The sequence below is a fragment of the Cervus elaphus genome, chromosome 30 (assembly GCF_910594005.1).
Source record: "Cervus elaphus chromosome 30, mCerEla1.1, whole genome shotgun sequence".
In the NCBI taxonomy this organism is placed as follows: Eukaryota; Metazoa; Chordata; class Mammalia; order Artiodactyla; family Cervidae; genus Cervus; species Cervus elaphus.
In genome coordinates this window covers 45,096,237-45,114,152 of record NC_057844.1, presented here as the reverse complement: position 1 = coordinate 45,114,152, position 17,916 = coordinate 45,096,237, and positions in this window count along the sequence as shown.

Below are 17,916 nucleotides of genomic sequence, written 5' to 3'. Positions count from 1 at the left end.
CGGTCCAGCGATTAGGAATCTCCTTTGCAATGCAACAGATACCAGTTCAATCCCTGGTCCGAGAAGTTCCCACATGCCTTAGGGCAATTAAGCCCGCACGCCACAGTTACTGAAGCCCTGGCTCCTAGAGTCTGTGCTCCATGAGAGAAGCAACCACAATAAGCCCACACACCACAACCAGAGAGTAACCCCCGCTGTCTGCAACTAGAGAAAGCCTGTGTGCAGCAACAAAGACTCAGTGCAGCTAAAAATAAAAAGAAATTGAAAAAAATAAAAATTAAAAAAAAATCTGCAATTCACTAAGGAAGGGAATATAAAATGAGGAATAAATATTCTCTGGACACATATCAAGCATATTTTAGGCAAAAAAATAATGGTATATAATTATTGGACAGTATATTAATCCCTCCTTCCTATTTCCTTGTTTAAATTTATTATGTTTTCTTCCACTTGTAAATTTGATCTGCTCAGTGATCCATAGATTTAAAGCTTAGAGCTAAAAAGTATTAGTTATTTTCTCTATTGTTTTCTTATAAAAGTAAATTTTTAAATTTAATTGGTATTTATATTAATTTATAGAGAATACTTATGCTGGGTTGGAAGAGTCAGGAAGTCCAACATGTGAAAGTAACATCCAAACAACAAATGGTAGAAATTAAATCTTCTCATTTATAAAATGTCATTTCTACGTAAATGCTTGGAAACTGATTATTAGAATAATTGATTCCTTGTATATGCATTTAATTGCAGTATCTGCTCTTATATTATGGAGCAAACATCAGACTGGCATTTTGCAAAATCTTTCATTTGCAGATTGTAAGCTCTTAAATTCTGTGCTCCCATCTGTCAAATTCAAGTCCATCCAGTCTATATCCTTTTTAAGTGGTGTTAACACAACTTCATTACACAGTGATATATATTATACAAATGTTAATTATGTATTTGACCTTGTTAATAACATGGCAATGTTACAATTTTGATTTGCTTTTAAAAACTGTAGATAAGACAAATTATGTAAAAGAATATAGAAAAGAATCATTAATGCAATTAAATCCAATGCATAAGTATAAAATGTCCCTAACATGTTATTAATTTATTCAACTTATTTTTTAGGAGAAAGCAATAACATTCACGATACATTGTTATTTTTAAATTTCATGTATTATCATTCTTATGTGCTAATTAAGGAATAAGCTAATATAATGACATGACATTATTGCAAGGTACATGAAGAATAATTTTGTGTTTTACTAAGATTCAACCTCACATGTATTCTGTTTACATGAGAAATGATAGCAAGCATAATTTTCTGAAATTGATTATTATCAGAGTTTTGTCTTTTAATATTTAAAGTATAACAGCCAATAAATTCTGCATACCTCTAGATTTATACTGTCCATGTGTCACTATAATAACTGACATATAAAGCAGAAAGAATCAAAGAGAAAGAGGGAGGGAGAGAAAGAGAAGAAGAAAAGAGAACTAGGAATTGGAGGTAGCAATAATCCCGGTTACAAAAAAATATTAACTAGAATAGATTCATTGGTGTTTCAGTGTTATCTTTTTCAAGTAGGATCATATTTTCAGGAAATCAAATCTTCATAGAATGGTGAAATTCAGGGCTACTAAATTTGCTAAACTCCAGTCTTCTTGAGACCAAAAAGATAAAGAGCAAACAAAAGGATAGAAAGGAATAAGTTGTCTGCAACAGGAGAAACAGAATCAATGCAAAACAAAACAGCATTCTATGAGAATTTCAAAAGAGAAGAAATTACTGGCAGAGCATAAACTGCATACAAGAAGCATTTATTGTCATGAATATTCATGCCACCGTATGCAAGGAAAGTTGAGTGAATTTCTTGAAGCTAGTGATATAGTAACAGAATGGGTCCTGAGAAGAAAAAATTAAGCAAAATCTAAATTTGCACTGAGGAAAGAGAATTATTAGGGAAGCAAGGATATATTTTTGCCTGGTGACACATATGTTTGTGCTGTGGTTAGTCGCTCAGTCATGTCCGACTCTTTGCAGCCGCATGGACTGCAGCCTGCCAGGCTCCTCTGTCCAAGGGCATTCTCCAGAATCCTGGAGTGGGTTGCCATGCCCTGCTCCAAGGGATCTTCCCGACCCAGTGAACGACCGCAGGTCTCCTGCATTACAGGTGGATTATTTACCATCTGAGTATGTGGCGCCTTCTAATAATGGGACAGTTCTTTTTGCCTTGGCATATTCCTGGTTCAATGGAGAAGAAGCTCATTTTGTGAGTAACAAGTGAAGCCCCAAGTAAGTTGGTATCCCCTGTGTTACTATTACCTTCAGTGCCAGAACTTAGGCTGGAAACTATTGGTAGCAAATTTTTAAACAAGTAATTCATAACATCTTCTTTCTGCTTGAGTGCTGATATATATTTCAGTAGGCAGGCCGTAAAATTTTAAATAAATAAATTCAAATAAAAGGATTCTAAAGAGTAACTATATAAATAATTGCTATTTAAATCTAAATTTTTATATTGTGACTATTTACTGGAAATTTGATTTCCTGTTTTTATGTATTATGCAGGAAAAAACACTAGCTTCTTTAATTTTTTATGATTTTTAGATTTTTTTTTGTGATCTGAAGAGATGCTTTTGTACTTTAAAATAAGCGTTGCTTTTATTTCTAATTCATATTAGTTTCTAAAATTACTGAATGACCTGTGGCTCTTTATGAAAATGATAAAAGTTAAATGTGGCTTTGAGAATAGTTGTAAAAATGCACAAACAATAACTTTTTTCACTTTTCATTATATACCTTTAAAAATAATATCAATATATCTCAGGAGTTTTATAATTTACAGAGATAAGTTTTAATTAATTATAGAATAAAAGCATGAATCATGAACTTAAAGATTACTCATTCAAGAAAGAGAAAGCTTTCATATGAGCACTATATTAGGAGCTGAGAATAGAGTCATAAATAAAGTGTTGACTCTGCCTTTGGGGATATCAAATCACCTTAATAGCTAAACACAACACAATATACTTCTGCCTTCACTAACTTGAATGAAACACATGTCTTAAAAGGTTGGTGAAAACTCTCATTCATGGCAGAGAGAAAGATTCTGTGTATATATAGGGTAGAAGTTTAAACCCTTTAAAGGAATATAGTAAACCCATAAAGATGATGCATTACAAATACCCTTTGATGCCAGATATAGAAATCACAGTAGAGACATAACTGCAGATGTGAGAGTTGAAGTACCAAAGTACTCTTAATTAGAGAGTGTGTGTGTGTGTGTGTGTGTGTGTGTGTGTGTGTGTAGTACAGCATTACATGTATATTCCCTGAATTTTAGATTTTGTATGTTAAAGGTGTGTAATTTTACTTTTTTCTTTTCAACTTTTACAGGACACTTGAATCTCTACATTGAATGCCTAAGAGTTGGGTGTGACTTAATGCTGACGAAGGGCAGTTACTCTGGAAGCTTTATCCTAAAGGGGCTTCCCAGGTGGCACAGTGGTAAAGAATCCACCTGCCAATGCAGGAGACACAGGAGATGCAGGAAGCGTGGATTTGATTCCTAGCTTGGGAAGATATACTTGAGTAGGACATGGCCACCCACCCGTGCCAGTATTGTTGCCTGGAAAATTCCACATACAGAAGAGCTTGGGGGGGTACAGTTCATGAGGATGCAAAGAGTCAGTCACACTTTTCTGCCTATTTGATACTCAATTTTATTGACTGGGTCAAGAACTGGAGACTATTCTTCAGATTAAATAGGGTTGCTCTGAGACGCCTCTAACACAATTATTTGCCTTGTCCCCAAAATGTAAACAAACAAACAAACAACAACAGCAACAACAAAAAAGTGATTAGTATTGGATTTGGGAAAAGGAGGCAAGAAAAGAACTAAACAGTGAAGAGAAAACAAAAGGGTAGTTGAGAGAACATTACCGAAAAAAAAAAGGTGGGGGGGGGGATTGAATCAAAACTCTCATGGCAATTTGGTATTGAGTAAGCTTCAATAAGATCATGATTTAGTACAATGATTAGGAAGTATGGATTTTAAAAGAAAAGATTTATGTTGTACACAGAGGTTGTTGTAGGCACATTGTTTCACTGCAACCTAAACTTGCAACAAATAATAAAAGGTGTATATACATATACATATATATCTCTTTCTATATATATAATGAAAGTATTTCTAATTGTGCTGATTATTTTTGTTATCCAAATAATTGTAAAATAATGGCAAAACCATGAATCTCAGAATCTGAAGATTTGGGATCCAGAGCTGTCTGCTCTGTGATCAAAAATATAGCACTGAGTTTACCTAATCTCTCCAGGTCCTTTTTCTCAACAAGATTATTGTTTTCACTGAAATTTTCCCTGAAATTTCTTCATAAACCAGGAGTCAGGATGTTCCCAGACTTGTGTATACAGTGATCTGTAAGCTCTCAAATACAACGGCGTGGTATGATGATGATAGTATATTTCAGAAAATGATTGGTGTCAGCCTAAATGTGACCTGTTCATAATTAACAATAATTTTTATCTTTTTGTGCATCAAAACTAACAAACATCAGGAGCATCATGCACTATACATTTTCTTTCCTTTAAAATTTTTTTTTTCTTAACAGCTGTCTGCACATGAAAGAACAATATAAAGGGGAAAAGTCACCCCTTTGTGACCTCCTGTGTTGTGTCTTCTGAAATGGATTATTTGAAAGAGGATTTACAAAATGAATAGAAAAGAGAGAAACCTTTTCAGTTATTCTTCATCATATAATTACTCATGGAAACATGGTTCAATTATAGGCATGTATTTTGGGGGCCCCAAAATCACTGCAGATGGTGACTACAGCCATGAAATTAAAAGATGCTTGCTTTTTGGGAGAAAAGTTATGACCAACCTAGACAGCATATTATAAAGCAGAGACATTATTTTTGCCTAAAAGGATCTGTCTAGTCAAAGGTATGGTTTTTCCAGTAGTCATGTGTGAGAGTTGGCCTATAAAGAAAGCTGAGAGCTGAAGAATTGATGCTTTTGAACTGTGGTGTTGGAGAAAACTCTTGAGAGTCCCTGGACTGCAAGGAGATCCAACCAGTCTATCCTAAAGGAGATCAGTTCTGAATACTCATTGGAAGGACTGATGCTGAAGCTGAAACTCCTATACTTTGGCCACCTGATGCGAAGAACCAACTCATTTGAAAAGACCCTGATGCTGGGAAAGTTTGAAGGCAGAAGGAGAAGGGGACGACAGAGGATGAGATGGTTGGATGGCATCACTGATTCAATGGACATGAGTTTGAGTAAACTCTGCGAGTTGGTGATGGACAGGGAGGCCGGGTGTGCTGCAGTCCATGAGGTCACAAAGAATTGGACACGACTGAGTGACTGAACTGAACTGAACTGAAAATACCTTACTTTATTCAATGATCTTAGGAAAAAAAATATTTTTTAATATCTAATTGGTTTGTGTCACTAATGATAAGGGCTTCAGTGGTGGCTCAGTGGTAAAGAATCGGCCTGCCAATGCAGGAGACCTGGGTTTGATCCCTGGATCAGGAAGTCCCCCTCGAAGAGGAAATGACAACCCACTCCAATATTTTTTCCTGGGAAATCCCATGGGCAGAGGAGCCTGGAGGGCTATAGTCCTTGAGGTTGCAAAGAGTCGGACACGACTGAGCGCACGTGTGCTCACACACAGACACACACACACACACACAAATGATAAATATTATCATGAATTAGATCACAGTCTTTTGTTGCAGCTAAAAGTGAAAAAGAACTCGGAGGGAGAAGTTTCTTATAAAAAAAGTTGAATTTCATTAAAAGCATGACATGAGAAAGATTTTAACAGAAATTTAAAGATTTTTCAAAATGTCATTGAGATGTCTCAAAATGACAACATGAAGGGGAAGTTTCCTTGTTTTGTTATTTCCATTTGAAATTAATTAGATAGATTTACTACTCTTAGAGATTTGGTAACTTTTCAGTGAGCAAGAAATTTCAAGGATAGAGACATTTACTGAGAGACTGAATTGATTTAACCAAAAATTTTAAGAATACTGAAGAAATTTTTATCAATAATTCTAAAGAAATTCGAACTCTTAAGATTTATTTAAAAAATGATTTAGGATCACACAGGGCAATAAGCGACTACATGTACAGATATTATATTTCTAATAGGGAAATCTGGCTATAACGCATAGGTCAGTTACCATCTTTTATTCAAAGAAATTTTAATGATAGGGAAAAATGTTTTCAAATCTGTATGATTAATAGAAGTAAAATATAAACTATTTGTTGTATAACAATATTTCTATACATAGTGTGAAAGATATAGACCAATAACAAGGTTGTGTGTGAATGATAGTATTGTGTGCAATGAAAAATTTAATTTTTTAAATTTGTACTCTTTTAGATTTTTAAGAGTTCCTTTATTTTACAAATCCAATATTTCAAATTGAATGCTCTTTAAATGCCTAGCTTGTGCCAGCAACTTCAGTTATAAAGGTGAAAAGGAGCTAATTATATTTGGTAAGAAAATATACTATTAATAAATATTATAACAATTTTATTTCAATGTAACTAAAATCTAGTTTATATTTCAGCAGTGTATGCATGTGTCAAAATTATGTGGGTTTTTTTGCAATAATTTATCTGCATGCACTTAACTGTGACATATTCTAGTGCTTTTTATAAGGAATGATTAGTAGAGAGTAGAAAGAATGTGTTCCCACTTGCAGAAGTTTTCAAATGCAGAAGCTGCATTTTTATTGCTATGAAGTAATTGAGAATAATCCTCAAAATATATATAAATTTGGTATTACAGGAAGCAGAGGTAAAATAAATGTTTTAAGAGTTTTTTCTTTGTTTTGTTGTTATTTGCTTACTTCTAAGAACCTAAAATAAGTCTTTAGGAGAAGCTGAGAGTGAACAATTTTAATACTCCATTTTCATTACTTTGATAAGTTCAATTTTATTATTTTATTATAATAAAGGAGTGTCCCTTTAAATAAGCCTTCTTTTGAGAGACACAGTTTAATTGTGCACAGTAATCTGAACCCAACAAAGCACATTATGCTTTTACCATACTTGCCTCATTAGATACAGCACTCAAAAGACATCAATGACTTGGCTGAACTAACAAAATATGCATTTTTCCTTTTGCTGATGTGCTGCCTAAGACAGGAAATACTGCTTTCTTTTTTTTTTTTCCATTCCTTTAAAGCATTTCAACTTTCATTTCTGTAAGTGTTATCACATTCAACGACTTCGACACACTCTCCATTTCACTAGCAATCTGTTAGTGATCGCTCCTTTCATCTCTCCACAGATGTGTCCTAATGAAATCATTATGACTGAACTGTTGTTTTTCATCTGCCTTTATTCCATCTCTCTATGATAACAATTATCTCATTTTATTTTCAGAAACACTGACACAACAGCCACAGTTTTGAGTCATTATTTTTATGTTTCTTAAAAGAAAAGCAATTGATTCTCTAAATATTTTTGTTGTGTATATTTATTTAAGGTGAATACAAGACAGTAACTGCATTTAATCTGAAAGGTAGTAGAATAGTGTGGTTAGTAGATGCCTCTGCATTCATAACAAACTGGGTTCAAATCTCTCTGCTATTTAGAATTATGTTGTCTTTTTTTTTTATGTTGTCTTAAACATGCAGCTTAATTCATTAATTTTCAGCTAATTCATAGGTTTCCTGTGTGTATTAAATGAGACAATGTACAGAGAATAATTAGTTCAATCCCCAAAACATAGATGTCAAGCTAAACTCTTTATAAGAATAGACCTGCTCTTAAGACTCAAGGCCATTATCATAAATGCTTTCATTTAAGTCATGCTTTAATACTGAGGTACACTTATGCATTTTTACATGTCTTTACCTGTCAATATCAACTTGTATCTTTTATCTCTTCTGCCACAAGTTCTTTTAATCCAATACAATTGATCTTTAGCAAACTTAAAAACAATGACATTTACATAAAGTATACTTTAAATAAATGTTAATCCTATGTTGAATATGAGTTTGAGGATCTGGTTTAAGGATGGAGACCCAGGGCATTCATAAATTCTGCCATGTAAATCTGCTTTTTTTAAATTTTCATAACTATTCCAATTTTCTTTTGCCTTTTTTTTTAAACTTCCCCCATCTTTTGCTTTTTATTTCACCCCCATCCATCCCTACCTTATCCCATTCCCATTTCCCACACATTCACTGATAGGCTTTCTGTCAAAATGGATTAGTTTGCATTTATAGAATTTTATATAAGTGGAATTATACAGTATGCACCATTTATTTGTCTCACTTCTTTTGTGTAGTTATTTTGAGATTCATTCAGGTATGATGATTTATCAATATTTCATTTAATGGCTAAATAGTATTCCTTTGTGAGATATAACCAAATTTGTTTATCCATTTAAGATAAATGGGCTGTTTCCGGTTTTTGCCCATTGCAAAGTTGCTATAAACATCTGTGACCAGTCTGTGTTTAAATAAATTGCTTTCTTTTCTTTTGGGTAAGGAGAAATGGCTAGGAATGAAAAGGCTGAATTATATGTCAATTTTTAAGAAGCTATCCAACTGTTCCACAGTGGTTATATAATTTTACATTCCCACTAGTCATATATGAGAGTAGTTTTTGTAGAATTGATAATTTTTTTTCTTCTTAAATGCTTAGTAGAATTTACTGGTGTAAATTTCTGTTCTTAAATATTTCCTTAACATTCACATGGGAAGGATTTTAACTACATATCAAAGTCTTTACTAGTTAAAGGACCATTCAGGCAATATATTTCTTCTTGAATGAGCTTTGGCAGTGTGTGTGTTCCAAAGATTTGTCCTTTTCATTTAAGTTCATAGAGTTGTAGGTGATAATTTCTTATTACCCTTTTAATAAGTGGGTCAGTTCTCTCATTTCTTATATTGGTTATCTGTGTCTTTTCTCTTTTGAAGTTCAATCTGACTAAAGACTTATCAATTTAATTGATCTAATATAACCAGATTTGCTTTCATTACTTTTTCTTCTTTTTCTGTTGTTAATTTTTGTTCTAAACTTTATTTTTGTTAGCTTATTTTAGATATGTTTTGCTTATTTTAAGTTATTGTTTCTTATAGTGGAATCAGATTACTGAAATGAGATATTTTCTTTCCTAATACAAGCATTTAGTACTCTAAATTTGCCCATAGGTACTATTTTAGCAATATCATCTCACCACATTAATTTCATTCAGTTGTATGAAAATGCATTCATTTTGAAAATACTGATTAATTTGTTATTGATTTCTTTTTAAAATGTCTTCATCTACCAATGTATCATTTATAAGTATTTTGGTTGTTTTAAAGCTCACATATTTAGACATTTCCCAGTATTTCTCTCCACTGTTTCCCTGCTTCCTCTGTTCCATTTTCATGTACCTTGGTTACAATGAGACACTCACTGTCATGGTAATCTTTGTTCCTCTTTATGTAACATCTTATTTGTTCTCTGGTTGCCTTTAATTTTTTTCCCCCACTGATTTAAAGCAATTTTATTATGATGTACATTTATTTTCTTTAATGTTTCTTGTACTTAAGGTTTGTTGAGCTTATTATATCTGTATATGCATTTATTTTATTTACTTATTATTTGCAAGTTGGAAGATTTAGACATTATTTTTTCAAATATTTCTCTGTTCTTTTTCTCCCTTCTTTTTGGTATTAAAAGTTATATTTACAGTAGATTGCTCAAAGTGATTTCACATTCAGTTCAGTTCAGTTCAGTCACTCAGTCGTGTCCAACTCTTTGCGACCCCATGAACCGCAGCACACCAGACCTCTCTGTCCATCGCCAGCTCCTGGAGTTCACCCAAACCCATGTCCATTGAGTCGGTGATGCCATCCAGTCATTTCATCCTCTGTCGTCCCCTTCTCCTCCTGCCTTCAGTCTTTCCCAACATCAGGGTCTTTTCAAATGAGTCAGCTCTTTGCATCAGGTGATTCCACATTCACTGATATTCTTTTCTTTATTAGTTTTAATTTTTTTCTGTGTTTTAGTTTGGATAATTTCTATTGCTCTGTACTCAAGTTCACTACCATTTATCCTGTTATGTCTAATCTGTCATTAGTGTTATCAATTGTACTTTTCAATTCAGACATCACAGTTTTCCTCTCTAGAAGTTTGATTTGTATCTGTTTAAAATTTTCATCTTAATTTTCGAACATATGGTGTTCATAATGACTGTTTTAATGTCCTTGTCTGTTAGGTTTATCATCTGTGTCAGTTCTGAGTTGATTATGATGGATTGATTTGTTTCCTAATAGGGTTTGCAGCTTCCTACTTCCTTGTGTTCCTGGTAATATTTGATTGGAAACCACATGTTGTAAATTTCAACTTCTAAATTGATGGATCTTTTTGTATGCTGAGTGTTTTGTGTTCCTACTAATATACTTTAGCATTGTCTTGGGTCATAGTTAAGTTACATGGATATTTTGAGTCTTGCTTTTAAGATTCTGTTGCTTAGTCTAAGGCTAAGTGTGTCTCACTACTGAAACAAAATTATTGGGGATACTGTCAATGCTTTGTGAATCAAATTTCCCTATAAGATGGTGGGGAAACTATTCCTAGCCTTGTATGACTGCTGTGAACTGTTCCTCTAATCTTTTCAGATAATTGATTCCTTGGCTTTAGGCTACTTCAGTTACACATATACACTAATACTCAACTGAAGACACAAGAGGAACTCTCTGTCATCACATTTCTATCTCTCTGCATTGCTTTTTTCTCTGATTCTCTGTCCAACAAACTCTAAACACATTGTTCTCCTTAAGTCTTAACTCCATTTTCTCAGTTCTTTCTGGGTTCCTCTATCCTACTCCTTAACATGGATATCTTTACTTTTTCAAGACATTAGGCTGGAACAATCTTAGCTCTCAATGAATTTTTTTTTTTTTTCTATCTCTCAGGGGTTATTTTCTATTAGTGTGTTCATAACAATTGTGGTATTTATTTTGTCTTTTTTTTTTTTTTTTTAGTTGTTTCAGGTGGAAATTAAATCCAGTATCAACTACTCCATTTTCTAAACCTGGTTTTGAATCTATTTGTTCATTTATTTGTTTCATTTGAAACCAGAAAATGTACAGTTGTATTATACTTGTGGGTCATTGGTATATGTTATAAATATTAGTATTTTCTAGAAGCATTGCAAGCATTAGCTTGTTTTCTGTTTTTAAGTATGGATAGTATTCACATTTTAATTTTCTAGTGGCCAAGTTTTATAAACAGATGAATAAATGTAAAGTTAGACTTGGATCTTATTAGGAAGTATTAAATGATCCATAGAATATAAATAGTGCTGGAATTTTAAAAATTAATCTTCTCAAATGCATCATACGCAAATTTGAACCTAGAATTTTAAAGTATTAAGCATTTGGGAAAAACACAAACTTCAATCAAAGTTTCTGATTCTTTTAATGACTTAGATATAGTCAGTGATATACAAATTTAAAAGTTATCCACTGAATATTCTATTTCTATCCATAAATTTGATATTAGCACTTGACAAAATAATTTTCAAGAAAACACAGAAAATATTTGATAGCAGTTGAACTGCTAATATTAACCATTCTTATTCTTTGAAGCAGGAAAAAAATTAGACAATCTCTGAAACTTAAGTTGAGAGACTGTGGTGGGGAATCTGTAAATAGTGACACAATCTGAGAGTGCAAAACAGTCCTTACATCCAATTAAGAATTTTTTTTAATTAAACAAAGATTATTTCTGTAATTGTAATATTTTAAAATAAAGAAGAAAACATTAGTGAATGTATATGACAATATCTTCAAAAACTAATGGCCCTTCCCCACAAAAAATAATTCTTTTAGCCACTTCATTTATTTTCACTCTATTTGGTCATTCTCAAAAAGAAGTATTCATCTGTATTTCTTTAACAATATTATTTTAGAAGAACACAGGTGATGTTTGACAGCCTAAATTTTTCAAGCCAAAAAGTAGTCTATTTAAATCTGGCTTCAGTTTTCCTTTTTGTTGTATATTTTTGCTACATTTTCATGGTATGTTCTACTTAAAATACAAACACACAGATGGCAAGATACAGATAGCAGGCATAAGGTTGAAATATGTTTGTGTGTGTTGGTTGAAAAATATCTACAAAATGAAGTAATTGTAGACACTAAATAAAATCCATCCCCTCTAGATATTTTATAATATAGCTACATATGGAGCACTTAAATGATCACAATATATGCTTCTAAAATTAGGCTTGTTTACTTCAGTGAAAAATTATACAGTCTTTGGAGACCAAGTCCAAGTTGCCTCCAATTTTTCAGGAAGATGAAAGAAAAGATTTTGCTTACAAGTATAACCTAAGGAAATGAAATGAAAAAAGGAAAAGGTTTAGAATTGAAGTTACTTGACATAATCTGGCATATATTTAAACTATTTTATTGTTCGTGTCTTTATTTTATGTAAATGTAGTGACTCTCAGGCAATTATATTTTTAAAGTGATCGATTTTCTTTAATGTGATAACAAAGAAATATTTTTAAAAGTTGCTGATGTATTATAACTTATTATCACTGATTCATTATGACTTATTACCTTTCCAATCCAACATTAATTATTGCCATATAAACAGAAGAAATTGTAATGGAGAAGCTATTTTGTTCCAAAAACAGAAAATTAATTTACTTAGGCATTATGGTTGCAAGTATCTGGATTGTTTCAAAATGATTTACCTTGAAGAAAGAGGAGAGACTACTATGTGATATAAAGACATGGTTAACTTCCATGAAATCATCAGTAGAAAGTTTGTTCTCCAGATTAAAGGTATTGATAAAGGGAATATTCAGGGCTTCCCATGTGGTGCTAGTGTTAAAGAATCTGCCTACCAATGCAGGAAATGCATGAGATGCAGATTTGATCCCTGGGTTGGGCAGACCCCTGAAGGAGGCAGTAGCAATCTGCTCCAGTATTCTTGCCTGCAAAATTCCATAGACAGAGGAGCCTGGCAAGCTACAGTCCATGGCGTTGCAGAGTTGGACACAACTGAACACACACACACACACAAAGGAGGTATTTGGAGATAACTGGCTCAATGGGTGAGACAGAAACTAAACAGACATATAGTGAAAAATATCAGATTCATTCATTATTGGTGTAACACTGAAACATGAAGAAAAGATCAAAGTGATCCATCATATTTGCTAAAGATATTGCTATTATCAGTTTGTATTTAAACCTCCTAGAATTTGTTGTGATACCCATAAAATTTTAATAGTAAATATTTTAATCCAAATATTTCTGCTTCTCAACAAAATGAATCATTGATATTTTAACTATGATTTCAATTTATTTGACTTTATCAATTATGCCTCTATATTTAGCTATCATTTCATCTCAGAAATAGGAAATTACTTACTTCTTTGTAATTAACTCTTTCCTTGTTTATTTACTTTATTTCAGATTTTATAGCTGCATACTATAATTTGCATCTTAGCTTGTTTCCAGTAACAAAATATATTTAATGTATAAATAACTAGATGTATTTTAGAATAAAAATAAATAAACACTGTTATTTTGATGGAGTTATTGGATAATCGCTTAATTGTGTCTGGAGATAATCATTTATGCAAGTGCATGTTATTCCTTTCACTTAAGTTATATTTTAGTGACTAGATGGTAAAGCGTCTGTCTGCAATGCAGGAGACCCGGGTTCGATCCCTGGGTTGGGAATATCCCCTGGAGAAGGAAAGGGCAATCCACTCCAGTGTTCTTGCCTGGAAAATCCCATGGACCGCAGAGCCTGGTAGGCTACCATCCATGGGGTCGCAAAGAGTTGGACACGACTGAAAGACTTCAATTTCAATATGGACTACATTAATCTTTAGAACTTGGAAAATGTATATATTAAACCTATTTACTGCTATTTCTCCTACAGACACTTCTTTCTTAAACTCAGTAAATGACTCTGTGGAAATTACTTTGCAGTTTGAATAATATACTTCTATTGAATTATAATACAGTTGTAAATATTAATTGGTAATCAAAATCAAAATCAAAAGTCATCCATCTGCTTATGCTTAGTTTGGTATATCTTGATCTGTCAGAATCCAACAAGTTCAGTTCAATTCAGTTCAGTTGTTCAGTTGTGTCTGACTGTTTGCGACCCCATGGATTGCAGCATGCCAGGCTTCTCTGTCCTTCACCGACTTCCTGAGCTCACTCAAACACATGTCCTTCGAGTCGGTGATGCCATTCAACCTTCTCATCCTCTGTTGTCCCCTTCTCTTCCTGCCTTCAATCTTTCCCAGCATCAGGGTCTTTTCAAATGAGTCAGTTCTACACATCAGGTGGTCAAAATATTGGAGTTTCAGCTTCAGCATCAATCCCTTCCAGTGAATATTCAGGACTGATTTCCTTTAGGATGGACTGGTTGGATCTCCTTGCAGTCCAAGCGACTCTCAAGAGTTTTCTCCAACATCACAGTTCAAAAGCATCAGTTCTTCAGCGTGCATCTTTCTTTATAGTCCAACTCTCACATCCATACCTGACTACTGGAAAAACCATAGCTTTGACTAGACAAACCTTTGCTGGCAAAATAATGTCTCTGCTTTTTAATATGCTGTCTAGGTTGGTCATAGTTTTCCTTCCAAGGAGCAAGTGTCTTTTAATTTCATGGTTACAATCACCATCTGCAGTGATTTTGGAGCCCCCTAAAAATAAAGTCTCCTACTGTTTCCATTGTTTTCCCATCTATTTACAAGTAGTGATGGGACCAGATGCCATGATCTTAGTTTTCTGAATGTCGAGTTTTAAGCCAACTTTTTCATTCTCCTCTTTCACTTTAATCAAGAGGCTCTATAGTTCTTCATTTTCTGCCACAAGGGTGGTGTCATCTGCATATCTGAGGTTATTGACATTTATCCTGACCATCTTGATTCCAGCTTGTGCTTCATCTAGCAGGGCATTTCTCATGATATACTCTGCATATAAGTTAAATAAGCAGGGTAACAATATGCAGCCTTGACGTACTCCTTTCCTAATTTGGAACCAGTCTGTTGTTCCATGTCCAGTTCTAACTGTTGTTTCTTTACCTGCCTACAGATTTCTCAGCAGGCAGGTCAGATGGTCTGGTATTGCCATCTAAGAATTTTCCAGTTTGTTGTGATCCACACAGTCAAAGGTTTTGGCATAGTAAATAAAGCAGAAGTAGATGTTTTTCTGGAACGCTCTTCTTTTTAAATGATCCAACAGATCATCTTTCTACTTCATTTTTTTCTCCTTTTTCTTATGTTACTTCCCAGACTCAAGCAACACAATCAAACTCTGGAAATACAGTTAAAGGGCTCAAATGTATTAGTAAGTTACCAAGTAAGTGAAATGGGCTTCCCTGATACCTCAGTTCGTAAAGAATCTGCCTGAAATGTGGGAGACCCTGGTTGAGGTCCTGGGTCGGGAAGATCCGCTGTAGAAGGGATAGGCTACCCTCTCCAGTATTCTTGGGCTCTCCTTGGCTCAGCTGGTAAAGAATCCACCTACAATGCAGGAGACCTGGGTTGGGAAGATCCCCTGGAGAAGGGAAAGACTACCCACTCCAGTATTCTGGCCTAGAGAATTCCATGGATGAGTCCACGGGATCACAAAGAGTCGGATATGACTGAGCGATTTTCACATTCACACAAGTAAAATAGAAAGGCTCGAATATGAAATGACATGAAGGGCACTAAGGAATTTCCTGGAGCTCCTTAGGCATTCATTGCTTTAGGTAAATCATTGCTTCTCCTCACCTCCCCTCACCAGACTTGCCCAGGACTCCATTCAAAAGGACTGATTTTACCTTAGAATGAATTAATTTATCAAATCATTTTCTTTGAGATAAAGGAAACCAAGAGAGCATAGCAAATTCAGATTCATAAGATGGAGAAAAAAGAAGGTACTAAGAGCTTGAAAGAACTGGCCAAATATACTTTCTCATAATATTGTGAAACTAGCTTCTTAATATGATTTCACTTTGGATTAGAATCATTTCTCACTTTGATACTGTAAAATTGAGATTAATTTATAGACATGATGGGTCCAAAAAGAAAGGCAGATATCCTCTGTAAGAACGGAGGGCATCTCCTTCTCTAGATAGCAAATAGCTAGTGACAGTCTTCATTTCTTTGTACCTTCTATAATCCTAATCCAAAAGGGAAAAAAAGGCTGCATAAGTTAATATATTTATTTAGCCTATAGCATGTAAAATTACCTCACATTAAATACCTTTCCTCATTAATACATGAGTTTTCTCTTTTAAATAAATCTATGCACCATTATTTCTATCATCATGATCATCCTCATTATTATTAGGGAATTTTGCATCCATTTTTGAGACTACACGCACTGACATCTCAGCCTCTGTACTGATTCACGGAGGCAGGTGGCCTCTCTGACAATGACCGTAACCCTCATAATACCCCCAGTCAATTGTGCAGGAAGTCATTCCCTCCCAATCTCTGCAATGAGCAACTTATTCCCTAAAGTGTGAGATTTGATTACCTTTTCTCAGCATGCATTCAGACAAATGTTATTATTGGTCATAAAATTATCCAGCCCAGTGACCTATGGTGACAGTGAATTTCACAAGGTGACTGCCTGCTGAGTGAAGCATCTCCTTTTATTTGTTCTAAATATTTTATATTATGGACCTTGAAAATAAAAGGAGAAACTTCACATGTTTAAATATAGTGACACTAATATTGTAAGATGGCAATATTTTAATATTTACATCTCTGATTTGCCTTCATTGAGTAAGATGTAAAATTTAGCAAACAAAAATACAAATTTCCCACTTAAGTTTGAATTGATGATGAAAGATGATTTTACTATATGTATGTTCCATGCAATATTGGGGATATATTTATAAAAAATATGACATGTGAAATATGAAAATATGAGATACTTATGCAAAAATATAAAATTCAAACTTAACAAGATATTCTGAATTTTATTGAGGATTTCATTTTCACCTTTTTTTTATCAAAACCATTTATATTCACTATAAGTGAAGTCGCTCAGTCATGTCCCCATGGACTGTAACCCATCAGGCTCCTCCATTCATGGGATTTTCCAGGCAAGAATACTGGAAGCGGTTGCCATTTCCTTCTCCAGGGTATATTCACTACAGGTTGCCCTAAAATAAATTACTGATTCAGTTAACTTTTTATAGTGCTATATACAAAGAAATGTTATAATTTTCAATTTGCCTTTGAATCACTCAGAAACTAGGCAAGGTGAAATGCTTGCTAGAAATAGTTTAAGTTCAAAACCCAAATCTATGTGTTAAAAAGGAGAGAATGAAAAAGAGCAAGTCAAAATTTTTTTTTTCTTTTAATAGATTCTTATAGCCAGTTACTAAAACACTTGCTCCGAATAAAAATGTCCACCTCCTTTATCTTCCTTCTTGGAACTTCTTCCGTGCATGGATTTGTATGTAAAATTCACAAATGATTGCATCACTGAATCTAGACTTAACTGTTGCCTGAATGAAATTGTCACTACAGAGACATGTATGTAGCACTGAGGGGTCATGAGAGAACCTGCCCAGATGTCAGCTTATTGTAATGCTTTGTGCTGCAACTTTGGTTAGTAGAGCTTTTCTGTGGAGTAAAATACTAATATTTACTCTAAGAAGAAGTTACTGAACAAGACAGCTCACTTGGTGGGTACTCTGCTGGCAGTGAATAAACCAGTGAGCACACATTTTTTTTATTGAAACAGACAAAGATCTGAGTTTTATTTACTTGAGTAAAATTCTGTAAGTAGGGCACTTGGAGTGATAGTATTATATGCATACCTATCTGTGAGAAAAAATATTTCAATGACTGACCATAAACCTTTTGAAACATGGCTAGAGATCTTTCTACATTGAGGCC